This window comes from Stegostoma tigrinum, chromosome 1 (genome assembly GCF_030684315.1).
Source record: "Stegostoma tigrinum isolate sSteTig4 chromosome 1, sSteTig4.hap1, whole genome shotgun sequence".
Classification (NCBI taxonomy): Eukaryota; Metazoa; Chordata; class Chondrichthyes; order Orectolobiformes; family Stegostomatidae; genus Stegostoma; species Stegostoma tigrinum.
Genome location: NC_081354.1, coordinates 132,863,643 through 132,878,458, shown reverse-complemented (window position 1 = coordinate 132,878,458; position 14,816 = coordinate 132,863,643). Strand labels below are relative to the sequence as shown.

At 39.9% G+C, this 14,816-nt stretch overlaps 1 protein-coding gene across 11 annotated transcripts in view; it reads right to left on the bottom strand.

The window, feature by feature from the left end:
* Positions 1 to 14,816, bottom strand: part of LOC125458468 (atos homolog protein B) — a 203,212-nt gene that overhangs the window by 52,601 nt on the left and 135,795 nt on the right. For 10 of the 11 annotated variants that reach the window (XM_059648730.1, XM_048543777.2, XM_048543785.2 and 7 more), the window contains one exon: positions 8,885 to 9,116. The gene's annotated coding sequence lies outside the window, so the exon portion shown is untranslated. Of the gene's footprint in view, positions 1 to 3,884; positions 4,001 to 8,884; positions 9,117 to 14,816 lie in introns of those variants that run through there. The other variant, XM_048543814.2, reaches the window with a different exon arrangement.

Sequence of the window (14,816 nt, the reverse complement as noted above, 5' to 3'; positions counted from 1 at the left end):
CCTAAAGGTTTATCGAACCTCCAACCCTACCTTGTACAATCATCCATATGCCTGTCTAGTAGCTGCTTAAATGCCCCTAATGAGGCTGATTCCACTACCTTCTCTGGCAATGCATTCCATGCCCCTACCACTCTCTGAGTAAAGAACCTACCTCAGACATCTCCCCTATATCTATTTCCACTCACCTTAAAACAATGCCCTCTTGTAATAGCTACCTTCACCCGAGGAAAAAGTCTCTGGCTTGCCACTTTATCTATACCTCTGATCATTTTGTACACCTCTATTAGGTCAACTCTCATCCTTCGTTGTTCTAAAGAGAAAAGCCCTAGCGGTCTCAACCTTTCCTCATAAGACCTTCCCTCCATTCCAGGCAACATCCTGGTAAAGTGCCTCTGCACCTTTTCCAACACTTGCACATTTTTCCTGTAATGAGGCGGCCAGAACTGGATACAATACCCCAGATATGGCTGAACCAGGGTTTTGTATAGGGGAACAAAGAAATGGCTGAGGAACTGAATAATTACTTCGTGTCAGTCTTCATGGTGGAAGCGATAAATAAAATTCAAGAGAGTCAGGGGGCAGAGCTGAGTATTATGGCCATCACCAAGGAAAAGGTGCTAGTAAAACCGATTGGCCTGAAGGTGGGCAGATCACCTGGACCAAATGAACTACATCCCAGAGTTCTAAACAAGATAGCTGAAGAGATAGTGGAAGCTTAGTGGTGATCTTTCAGGAATCACGAGAATCAGTGAGGGTCCCAGAGGACTGGGAAATCATTACCGTGACACCCCTTTTTAAAAAGGGAGTAAGGTTAAAAAAAACAAAAAATTACAGTCCGATTAGCCTGACCTAGGTTGTGGGTAAAATTTTGGAATCCATTGTAAAGAACAAGAACAAAGAAACCTACAACACAGGGACAGGCCCTTCGGCCCTCCAAGCCTGCGCCGATCAAGATCCTCTGTCTAACCTGTCATCTATAAAGAGGACAGTCCTCTGGTAAAGGATGAGATTTATGAATATTTGGAAATGAATGGTAAAGTAGGACAAAGTCAGTATGGTTTCATCAAGGGGAGGTCATGCCTGGCAAATCTGCTGGAATTCTTTGAGGAAGTAACGAACAGGGTGGACCAAGGAGAGCCAATGGATGTTATCTACATGGACTTCAAGAAGGCCTTTGACAAGGTGCCACACAGGAGGCTGCTGAGTAAGATAAGGGCCCATGGTGTTAGAAGCAAGGTGCTGGCATGAATACAAGATTGGCTATCTGGCAGATAGCCAGAGTGGGGATAAAGGGATCTTTCTCAGGATGGCAGCCAGTGACAAGTGGGGTTCTGCAAGGGTCAGTTTTGGGACCACAACTTTTCATTTTATACATTAATGATCTAGATGAAGGAACTGTGGGCATTCTGGCTCAGTTTACAGACAATACAACAATAGGTGGAGGGACAGGTAGTATTGAGGTGGCAATGAGGCTGCAGAAGGATTTGGATAGGTTAGGAGAGTGGACAAAGAAGTGGCAGATGGAATACAATGTGGGAAAGTGTGAGGTCATGCACTTTGGTAAGAAGAATAAAAGCACAGACTATTTTCTAAATGGGGAGAAAATTCAGAAGTCTGAACTGCAAAGAGACTTGGGAGTTCTAGTCCAGGATTCTCTCAAGGTAAACTTGCAGGGTGAGTCAGTGGAAGGCAAATACAATGTTGGCATTTATTTTACGAGGACTTGAAAATAAAAGCAGGGATGTACTACTGAGGCTTTAAGGCTCTGGTCAGGCCACATTTGGAGAAGTGTACGCAGTTTTGGGCCCCATATCTTTGGAAGGATGTACTGGCCCTGGAGCAGGTTCAGAGGAGGTTCACAAGAATGGTCCCAGGAATAGAAAGCTTAACATGTGAGGAATATTTGAGGACTCTGGGACTGTATCCCTTGGAGTTTTGATGGACAGAGTGGATGTTGGGAAGATGCTTCCATTGGGAGGAGAGACTAGGACCAGAGAGCACAGCCTTAGAATAAAGGGAAGACCTTTTAGAACAGAGAGAAAGAGAAACTTCTTCAGCCAGAGAGTGGTGAATCTATGGAATTCACTGCCACAGAAGGAAGGCTGTGGAGGCCAGGTCATTCAGTACATTTAAAATTGAGATAGATAGGTTCTTGATTATCAAAAGGGATCAATGGGTTGCAGGGAGAAAACAGGACAATAGGGTTGAGGAACTTATCAGCCATGATTGAATGGCAGAGCAGACTCAATGGGCCGAATAGCCTAATTTCTGCTCCTGTGTGTTATGGTCTTCAATCAAAAAGGTGTGCAGGGCTAGGTCAGGATTTCAGCATCTCTATCTTACCAGGTGCCAAGCAGGCAGGCTTTGTGGGGGGAAGAAAAATGTATTTTGAGAAGCCATGGGAGAAACACCACCTGAGAAAGTGTTTGGGAGAAGGTAAGCCTTGAACAGGTGGCCTCCTACAGTCCCAGGCAGCCTATAACAAAGCCCACAATCTTGTCTATTAGTAACACAGAGGGAGAATTTCCTGCCTGGCCACTGAATGGACCTCCCCTGTAGCGCTTTAAATGGCAGTAGTAACATTAATTGCCCACTTAAGCATCTCAATTGACTCACTGGTGGGCAGGTTGTCCAATACCACCAGTCACTGATATAAATTCAGCGGGGAGTAGAGACAAGCACAACACTCATAGCATTTATGGAGCTCCTCCCGTTCCCTGCTCCCAATTTTGGAGTGGGGGGGGCTTAATTTATAGCCCCAAAATTTGAACAAATCTGAACAAGAGGCAAATCATGGTAAAGTCAAATTAGTAGTGGCTGGATGAAGCTAAGCTTTTATTTTCATGATCTGCAGTATGCACAAAATGGAAGTTTGGAAATAGAAGTGAATTAAAGAAAGGTGATCGGGATACATCTTCATTTGAACGACCTGAGGATACAGCAAGGAGAGCACACAAAATTATATAATGTTCGTCTGACGATCTCTATCATGGATGTCTTGGACTAGTTTTGGATTAATATTCCATAATCAAACAGTACATGACACCATCTAAACCAAAAGGGCACTTCAATTCTCTGCAGAAGAACAACATGAACAGGAGCTGGGTGTTGCTGGTTCATCATTGCATGCCTAAGAATGGGAAGTCTGCACCTAATCCATCTTTAGATGCAAGTAAGTACCACTGACTTTATGCTTGTGCTCCCATTCACTCAACATCACTTGGTTTGTTCACCACTTTGCTTGCCGCTGTCTCAATGCTTCATTCACTACCCATTCTTGGCCCCTCACTGCCCGGTTTCACAGAGACGCACAGAGACATGGGCAGTGAAGGAGAGGGAGGCAGCGATGAGTCAGGAACTGGATATCTAGAGAATGGGATCATAAAACAAATTGTAGCCATGATCCCAGGAACGTCAACTGGTGTTTGGAGCTTCATTCTCTCAAAGCTGCAATCCTTGACCATTGTATGAGACTGTCAGAGTGAGATTGCAAACTTAAGACCCTTAAAACAATTTACTGGTACTACACCTTATATGGCTCAATATTTCTGGTGAAACTATTCTTTGTTGCTAGCAGTGACACCACAAGCATGGTGGCAGCAAACGCAGCCATAAAAGTCAGAAATGTAGAAAATGCAACAATGAAACTGAAGGTTTAGAAAACATTTTCTGATACTCTGTACTGTGTTGTAGCTTTGCAACACTATTAACCATGTATTACTTATATTCTGGTTTCAATTTTTCAGGTCATAATTTCCACCGATCTAATACGTAATCATGTTCATAGGAATTAAAATTATGCTTCTAAATTTTCAAAGCTGCACAAAATAGTACTTTTCAGAATGGAATTTCTCGTGAAGGAAAGGAGCATTATTTTTACCAACCTCAGATAAAACCAAGACCTCTGGTACATCTGTCCCCAGTTGAAATCGGCATTCCATAAATAAATTTAAGTCTGTAACGTGCTGACCCACTCTGCAGAGATATTTGCAAATTATTGTGACGCTTGATAAAATTGGGTTTCTGGGTAGTTGTTACAAGGTGACGTAACTGCTGGTAAATTTCAACTCAGATTAAAAGAAAGACGTAAATCAATATTAAGAGTTCCTCATCCCAGTCTGTGGTCATCAGATCTTGCCTCAAGAAAGGGGAAGAGAAACTCAGTCTATTACAATACATTATGTAGTCAGCATAGAATCAGAGCGAGATATTTGCTTGGTCTATCAGGGACAATAGGAGAGAAAGAAACAAAAGAGCTATTAGAATTTAAGACTGACAAATAAGTAGTAGTCATTAGTCATCAAAGATACGTGAACTCTTCTGCAGCTCTGTCAACAGTGTTTGCTGCTTTTGACAGAGCACATTACAGTTTGGCTGCAGGAGGTACCATTAACATTCATTCAATTTTTTTCAATGGTCGATAAGAAACCAAATGTGAGTATTGATGAGCATAATATAATTGTAGAACCTTACAGTCTTGCATGCATTGGGATAATTTGCAAGAATAGGGAAAATATTTGTACTGCAGAAGTAGAACGCTGATGAGTTGGCAAGTGGACTCTGATTGGTAGAGGCAGTGCTGTGAAGAATGCACCCATTAATGCTGATTGAAAGTTAACATCCAGATATTGTTGGCATTGTAAGCCAGCTAAATTGACTAATTTGTTGTCAAGGCATTGTTCTAAATGATGAATCAGAGAATATTTCAGCTCAAAAAAGTAGATGATGGTCAGAGCATCTGTACGTGTCCTTTGAAAATTTGGGAGGTGACAGCCTAGTGGCACTATCACTGTAGTCTTAATCCAGACGCAGAATCTGGGTTCAATTCCTGCCACGATAGATTGTGGAAGCTGAATTCAATTTAAAATAAAAGGAAGGGTGGCATGGTGGCTCAGTGGTTAGCACTATTGCCTCAGTGCCAGGGGCCAGGGTTCCATTCTACCCTCAGGTGACTGCATGTTCTCACCGTGTCTGTATAGGTTTCTGCCAAGTGGTTTCCTCCCATAATCCAAAGATATGCAGGTTAGGCAGATTAGCTAAATTTCCCATAGCATTCAGCGATGTGCAGGCTCAGTGGAGTAGCCATGGGAAATGCAGGGTTACAAGGTAGGAAGATCGAATGCTCTTTGGGCAGGGACGGTGGGGCAGGGCAGGGTCAGTGTGGACTCAATGGGCTGAATGGTCTGCTTCCACACCCTAGGGATTCTATCCAAAAAAAACTTCTCTTTCTCAGAGCACTGCCTTGAACAATCAGGGTTGAATTCAAAATTTAAACAAAGCTTGAAGAGAAGTTTCAAGTAAAGCATCTTTTCCATTATGACATTATTCCCTATTTGTAGGTATTCTGCCAATTTGAAAAGTAATTCGAGTCAATAAAATATATACAATTTCAAAGCCGCAAAAGACAAAAAAAAAGTGGATAAAGCATAGGAATTTTCTGACAGCTTAAGAGAGGCTCTAAATGAAGCAGGAGGCCAAATATAGCAACAGAATATTAAAATTGGCTCAAGTAGAATTTAGGAATACATCACAGATATAATTTGAGCAATCAGCAAGTAATTACTGGATAATTATTTACCAGAAAGAAATGCAGAAAGTAGTTCTGGCTATCTAACCATCCAAGGTGCAAGAAAGTCCATTTGTTGAAAGGAAAAATAACAATGAAAATATAAGTTTACTGTGTTAAATAATCCAGAACATGGTTACACAGTCATTTATAGATGGAGAATCAAAATAAACTGAGAAAGATTTTGATAGTGGGAACTGCAGATGCTGGAGAATCAGACATAACAAGGTGTAGAACTGGATGAACACTGCAGGCCAAGCAGCATCAAAGGAGCAGATAGGCTAATGTTTTGGGCCTAGAGAAGGGTCTAGGCCCAAAACACGTCAGCCTTCCCACTCCTCTGATGCTGCTTGGTCTGCTGTGTTCATCCAGTTCTACACCTTGTTATCTAAGATGATTTTGATGACTGGATTAATCAAAACACCAAAGTAACCAGAAGTGCCTCCCAAATGTTAAGAATTGAGAAAATGTGAATATGATCATTTTCTGCTTAGACTAACCATCATAAAATTTGATAGCAAATGAAGTCAAAATCAAGCTTAATCTATTTTGGCCTCTTCCCAACACAGTTTGGCTTGCTTGTATATTATCTGCATATGGAAACAGTATTAGCACAGCTCAAAAAGATTTGCAATAAAAAGGTAATTGCAACACTTCTGTACAACTTAGCAGTGTTCAATTAATCAGTGCTGTCACATTTACATTTAAATTAGAACTAGAATTTGTTTCCAGCAGGCTACTTGATAACTTCTATTTCTGGAGCTCCATAACAAAGATTATGATTAAGTGTCTTAAGGTGCATGTATAATTTCAGAGAACAAAAATGTAAGATAATTACAACAGTGAAACTAAGCTGAACTGCTCACCAAACCATGTTAACAGCAGCACCAGATCAAGTACCAATGGACTGAAGTCCTTAAAATTGATTAAAGGACATTATGTTGACAATGACCTGTCTGACTCCCAAAAGTAACCTAAAAACATCACGTTACAGCCACTTACATTTATATAATAAATCAACATAGTACACGTCCCAAAGCAGCTCACATTGGAAAAAGTAGACCCAAACCAGTTGTGGAAGAAAGGATCAAAAACGATCAAAAGCATTTGGCCATACTCAATGCTTTAAGAAAAAAAATAGGAACTGGATGAACTTGGAGAATATTGCTAAAGCAGCTGAAGGTTCAATCATTATATCCCGATACCCAAACATGCTTCACTCATCAATACAGACAACAGGCAATAGGTGCTGGAGTAGGCCATTCGGCCCTTCGAGCCAGCACCACCATTCATTATGATCATGGCTGATCATCCACAATCAGTATCCTGTTCCTGCCTTATCTCCATAACCCTTGATTCCACTATCTTTAAGAGCTCTGTCTATCTCTTTCTTGAAAGCATCCAGAGAGTTGGCCTCCACTGCCTTCTGAGGCAGAGCATTCCATATATCCATCACTCTCTGGGTGAAGAAGTTTTTCCTCAACTCTGTTCTAAATGGCCTACCCCTTATTTTTAAACTGTGTCCTCTGGTTCTGAACTCACCCATCAGCGGAAACATGCTTCCTGCCTCCAGAGTGTCCAATCCCTTAATAATCTTATACGTCTCAATCAGATCCCCTCTCATCCTTCTAAACTCAAAGTGTATACAAGCCCAGTCGTTCCAATCTTTCAACATATGATAGTCCCACCATTCCAGGAATTGACCTTGTGAACCTATGCTGCACTCCCTCAATAGCTAGAATGTCCTTCCTCAAATTGCGAGACCAAAACTGCACACAATACTCCAGGTGCGGTCTCACCAGGGCCCTGTACAGCTGCAGAAGGACATCTTAGCTGCTATACTCAATTCCTCTTGTGATGAAGGCCAGCATGCTATTAGCTTTCTTCACTACCTGCTGTACCTGCATGCTTGCTTTCATTGACTGATGTACAAGAACAACTAGATCTTGTTGTGCTTCCCCTTTACCTAACTTGACTCCACAGGCGTGAAAACTTTTAAACAAGTTCAGTGAAATGCCAGATAGAAAGCAGACAGTCTTGACATTGGTACAAATAGGTTTGAAAGCTCATCCTAGGATCAAATGTTACACCAAAGTGGTAGCCATATATTTATTAAGAGATCATCTAGTCAGTGATGAGAGAGAGACGGATGGAATTGGTAACGAGGGAAAAGAGTTTTGAGCAGGGACCAAACACACAATAGTTTTAACCTTAATATTTAATTGGAGGAAATGTTTGCTCAATTAAGAAGTGGTGGCAAGATTAAACTGGGCATCATCAGCAAACATATAGAAACTAAAGCAGTGCCTTTGGAATATGTTGCTGGGACACATGTAGATGAAATAACCTCGACAGATCCTTAGAAAAAACCAGAGGGAATGTGGAGAAGGCTTAAGACCCTAAAATGTGGGAGCAGAAGCAGGCCATTCAGCTCATGAAGCCTATTCCACCATTCACTGAGGTCATAGCTGACCTGATAATCCTCAATTCCAATTTCCTGCTTGTTTTTTTCTATAATCCTCAAATCCCTTACTGATAAATAATGTCCATCTCACACTTGATCATACTCAACAGCCCTCTGCAGCAAAGAACTTCAGAGCCAGAGAAGAAATTCCTTCTCATCTTTTTATTCCAAGATTATACCTTTTGGTCCTAGATTCTCCCACAATGGGAAATAATCTTTCCACATGTGCCCTGTCAGGTCCCCCAACAGTCTATTTCAATAAGATCACCTCCCATTCTTCTAAATTCCAATCAGTACAGGTCCAATCTGCTCAATCTCTCCTCATAAGCCACCTTCTCCACACCTGGAATCAGCCAACCGAACCTTCTCTGGACTGTCTCCAATGCCAGTCCATTTCTCACTGCAATCAGATGATTGATATTGTGCCTAAGTAAGAGCAATTCCACCTTGTTGGATGACAGTAGAGGAATGCTGGAATAGGAAGGTGTTGTCAACAGTTACATTTACGTAGAGAAGGACTTGTCACACATGATCCACAAAACTGGCCATTTCATTTTCAATGGGCAGATACTCAACACTAAAGTAGCTCCAATACATGACCAGATGCCACCAAAGCTAATCTCACAACTAACTTCAAATGGATTTGAAATACCACTTTACATTCTCCAAGTAATTAAGATCTGTCTTCAGTATAAATGTTATAACATTTAGGACAAGGAAATATCAATTACCCAGCCAATTATGTACCTAGCATTTCCAGTAATTTCCATCGTGTACTATAAGTCATATTTGGTATTATTTGCTTTACTCGTCTATTTGGACAGTAAGTTGCTAAATTAGTTGGTTAAACCTACCATTCCATTGTTCTTTTGATCTTCTTGTCTGGGGATAAGCTGCATCACTCGCCTTTCTTGATACAAAAGATTCAAAACGGTTTTGACATCGGTGTCAGCTATTCTGGTAAATCTTCCATCTTGATAACCAGAGATACCAATTGGTTGCAGAGTGACTTCCACCATCACTGGAGCATGTAATTTGCTCGCAAAAGCACACGTGTTTTCACTTTAGTCCCAGGACCCTGTAGCACTAGAAAAATGAATTAATTTTCATTAGTGTGTTACTATCATTACAGTTTGATGCACAAAGTTAGAGAGACCTGGCTATAGAAAATTAAAACTAAGAATTAATATTGTAGGATATAACATTTTGAAAAAATAGAAATAAGGAAAAAAGTGAAGTAGCTCTATTTATTAGAGATAGAGGCATTCATTTGTCTTTATGCTATCAGCACAGAATCCATATGGATAGATTAAAAAAAAAGACCGTGTACAGATCACCGAATATTATTTGTGGAAGGGTGGTAAAGAAGAAATAAGGAAGCAGATTAGGGAATGGAGCAAACAACAGAATTATCATGGCAGATTTGAACTGCCTTCATATTCATGAGACAAAAAAAGTGTAGGTAAAGGATTGGACAGCTGACTGTCCACAAGGTGAAGAATCCTTTCTAACCCAGAATATCTTTTAAAAAAAATACATTGGTGTAGATTCACTGTTGGATCCAGTAATGGATAATGATCCCAAGTCAAATACAAGAAATTAAGTTACAGAAGACATCAAGGCAATAACGACAGTAGTATAATGTGCATTAAAGTTTTTACAGAGGACATAAATATGGTGGATAATCAGACTAATTAAGAGAAGCCGAGTTGGAGAATAAAATGAAATGGATAACTACTGTGTAATGTGTTTAATAGGAACGAACACAGGAGTAGGCTATTCAGCCATGCCATTCTGGCTGATCATACACTTAATGCCTTTTTCCAAACTAATCCCTTATATAAATAGCCTTATATGCCATTGGTATCTATAAATGTCAGGTTTCTACTTCAAACTAATTTAATGACTGAGCTTCCCCATCCGCCTGGGATAAAGAATTTCCATGACTTAGATAGTAAAATAATCTCTCCTCAACTCTGTCCCAAGGAACTTCCTCTTATTTTAAAACTGGCTCTCCAAGTTCAAGACTCCCCAGTCACAGGAAACATATTACGTGTATCTGTCATGCTCATCCCAATAAGTATTTTCTAAGTTTTAATGAGATGACCTGTGGTTCTTTGATACTCTCAAAAATACAGGTCACGGTTCCCCAATCTCTCCTCACTGGTTCGGAAGAAGGGTCATTTAAACTGAAACATTAACTCCAATTTTTCTCCGCTGTTGCTGCCAGACCTGTTGAGCTTTTCCAGCAATTTCTGGTTTTGTCACTTCACCAGACTGTCCAGCCATCCAGGTAATGGGTTTAGAGGGTTTTGTTTCACTCCTTCAATCATGCTCTATACACAGCACTCCAATCCAGTCTAATCAAGGTTTGGAACAACTGAAGACTTGGCTACTCCAATACCCAAAACCTCTTGAAATAAAGGTTTATAATAATGTAGGCCTTCTTAACTGTCTGCATGATAACCTGCAGTGACTTATTGATGAAGATACCCAGGTCCATTTGTATGACTACCCTTTCTAATTTATTATCATACAAGAAATATTGTGCATCAGTGCATTTGTACATTATATTCCAACAGCCAAATTACTGCCCACAAAACAGTGGTGAGATTGTAAGATGAAACATCATAAAAATGTGCAGGGATTAGGACAAAGTAGAGGTAGAGCAGAAGACTGCATGATAAAACAGAAGATGGAGATTAGGAAAATTTTCAAAAACAATTAGGAAAACAGGGTAAAATAGACCCGTCAATTTTAATATTGTGGTAGAAAAAAAAATAAATAGTGGAATCCCTCCTAAAGGGGGAGAATATAAGAACATCCAGGAATGAGAACTATTAGAATGAATAGAAACAAGAGTTTCAAAAGTGGAGAATCTGCCTGACCAACCTCATTGTCACTTTCTCAAAAAAGTTCAGAGAGTAGAACATGGTAACACGTAATACATACATCAACTGGATTCTCAAAAGGCTGCTTTTATAAGGTGCTCCACAGTAAACTAGGTGAAAACAGAATCAGGGGACAAGTGGCAAAATAGATTGCAAGAAGTTTCAAGATACAAGGGAGAGACAGTGAGAAAAAAAGAGTAATCGTTCAGAACGGCAAAAAAAAACATGCTCCACAACAGTGTTGGGACCATGGCTGTTCACAATTTATATTAATAATTTGGACTCTGGAATTAAAGAACATGTTCGAACTTGCAGATGATACAATTATTTGGGGGAGGAGTGATGAGAATAGTCAACACAAAAGGAAAATAGCAGCAAATTAAACATGCTCATTAATAAAGTTGCAAAACAGGAAAATAATGGCAAGTTCAGCCCAAATGTAAGATTATACATTTTGGTAGGCTGAAGAGCAGGATCACCACAAATTAGCATAGGATGAATGGGCTGATGGACTGCGCTTCCTCTCTCCCTCCAGACAACTGAAAGACTTTGGGATCAGTACTGCACCATTCTGTGTTAAGGGTTGCACATTTCCTCTCTTTGTGGTAATTAGTTAATTAGACACTAAACTGTTGCTTCTCAATAAATTGAGAAATTGTAATAAATTGCCAACTGCGTCTTAGGTAACTGAGATTATGAACTCCCTAAAATCAGCTGTGTATATCTATCAGAAAAGGACTGCAGTCTGGGTTTCTTTTCTGTTGCTAACAGAAAGGCTAAGGGGGATCTAATAGAGGTATTCAGATTATGAAAGATTTTGATAGAGAAAGCATATGACCAGAATATTTCCCCTAGTGGAGAGGAGGCTATTGATAGGTCATCATTACAAGATAGTTACTAAAGAGTCTAACTGGGAATTCAGAAAAAAACTTCTTTATTGCAACAGTAGTAAGAATATGGAATATATTACCATAGAGTTCTTGAAGCAAATAAATGCATTCAAGGTAAAGTTAAATACCAGATGAGGAAGAAAGAAAGGACTACTGCAATAGATTTAGAGGAGGAAAGATGGGAAGAGACTCACCTAGGGCACAAGTAACAGCATGTACTGAGTGGACCAAATAGTCTGCTCCTGTACCCATATCTTATTTTATCAAGTATAGACTTGTGGTATTATTCTTGGACATTCCAATATTCTGTTTGCAAAGATTTCATAAGGGAAGACTTTGGTGCTATTATATTTTTGAGGGGCATCAGAGATAAAGGTAATGCAGAAGATGTAATTTATTTGGATTTTCAAAAGGGCTTTGTTAAAGTGTCCCATAATAGATACAGAGATAAGAAGCAGAAAATGGAGTGAAGTATAATTATTCAGAGTGAAGAAGGTGCAGTTGGCTGCATGGGGTTGCAGAAGATACGGAATAGACGAAAAAATATGGCGCATAGATTTGTTAAAATTAAAGATCATTATTTTCAGATAGAGAATCAACACAATGAAAATATTACACTGAAGTCTGAAAGTTCAATTTATATCAAATCATTGCTGCAATAGTGGATGACAAATTAAAATTAAAATTGACTGGCAGAGAATCCCCATCAAAACATTTGTATCAGACTTTAATTATCTCAATTAACAGAAATATGAGCTATTGAGTTATTGTAAAGACAGAGTGCAAACATGGTAGAAGGAAGGTTTAACTTTAGAATATGACAAAATAGCAGTATTTCAAATATTAACACTCCCTCAAGGCTAGATTTATGCTGCAAACTAAAAAAGGTTCAGCTTTGCAGCGTGTTCAAGAGGGCCAAAAATGCTGTAAGGACAAACTTCTCACACTAGTATCCACAAAATTTACAGATAAAATATGATTGCAATGTCTTATTTTGGCTTTTAACAGCACCAAACTCTTCATATGGGAGAAGTTGATAGTCAGATTTTAATAGATCGTTTTGGAAAAGAGAGTTAAAATTTAAATAGAAAAGTTAGACTAGTTTGGGTAAATAACTTCTGAAAATATTTTATAGGAAAAGCTTGAATACTGGCATATTATTGTGATGAATCTCAAAGAATCTCTCAATGAATTACTCTGAACCTAATAGCTGAAGCGGCACAAACACTCAAATCATGAGAAACAAATCACTCCATGAAAGAGACTGATGAGCTGAAGAACATCATGCACTAATTCAATTAATAGAATAGAAACTTTGTATCTAAGACAGAAAAGTAGCATCTCTCACTCAAACTATACATCCTAAAATTTAACATTCTCTGAGTACTTCAGTGATAAGCAAGTCTGCATTAAATGTTCTTAAAACATGCAACACTTGTCCTTAGAATGCTTGATAATACTAGGGTGGGTAAAATGTTGAAAAATTTACAACATAGGAAATGCACTGCTTACTTTCCGACTTCCACAATTCCAAAATAAAATGTCATAGCATTACACAGCAGCATAAACACAAATGTTTCAAAATTATATTTCTTGAGACATTTGCTATATTTAAATCAATGTCAACTGATACATTCTGTAACTTTGGCCAAAACCCCATACTCAATCTAGTAAACCTCTTCTGAACTGCCTCCAGTATACGTACATCCCTCCTTGAATATAAGGAGGCCATCCATTCTCCATTGTAAAGTCAGAAGGGAGAACATTTGCTGATGATAGTTCAACATTCAGCACCATTTGTGACTACTCATACACTGAAGCAGTTCATGCCCAAATACAATAGGACCTGGACAATATCTAAACAAACATTCATGCCACACGAGTGCCTGGCAACAACCGTTTCTAACAAGGTACAATGAAACCCTGCCACTTGACAGTAAATGGCATTATCACCTTCAAATTCGCACTACCAACATCCTGGTCGGGTGGGTGTCAATGAGCAGAAACTGAACTACACTAGCCACTTAAACGCTGTTTATAACAGGTCAGAGGCTAAGAATCCTGCATTGAGTAACTCACCACTCGCATCCACTCCCTCCACCACTGATGCTCAGCAGCATCGGTGTGTATTATCTACAGGATGTACTGCAGAAGCTCAAAAGATCCTGAGGCAGCACCTTCCAAACCCACAACCACTTCCATCAAGTAGAAGGCCAACACACACATGGAAACACCACCCCTTCAAGTCACTCATCATCCTGACTTGGAAACATAGCGCCGTTCCTTCACTGTCGCTGGGTCAAAATCCTGGAACTCCCTCCCGAATAGCACTATGAGTCAACCCACAGCAGGTGGACTGCAGCGATTCAAGAAGGCAGCTCACCACTACCTTCGCAAGGGTAACTAGGGACAGGCATTGAATGCTGGACAGTCAATGACACCCATATCCTACAATAATGAATAAATAAAAAAGCACTGCCTAAAGCCTGTTCACAATCAACAAGGCACGAGTCAGTAGTGTGATGGAATAATTCCCACTTGCCTGGAGAGGTACAGCTCCAGCTATAAAAGAAACTTGACAATCCTGGACAAAGCAGCTCGCTTAATTACCACATTTCAGGCATCCACTCCCTCCACCACTGACACTCAGTGGCAGCAGTGTATACCATCTACAACTTGCACTGCAGGAATTCACCAGAGATCCTTTACCAGCACCTTCCAAACCCACAACCACTAACCATTTAGAAGCAATGGCAGCAGGCAAATGGGAACTTTAGCACCTGTAAGTTCCGCTCCCAGCCACTCACCATCCTGATTAGAAATATGTTGCTCTACTGTCATTGAGCACAAGTCCTGGAACTCCTTCCCCAACACCTCTGTGGGGGTACTTACACTAAATAGACTGCAGCAATTTAAGAAAGTTCACCTTAAGGGTAACTAGGTCTATGTAATAAATGCTAACCCTGCCAATAAAGCCTGCAAGCTCCGAATGAATACAAAGTAAG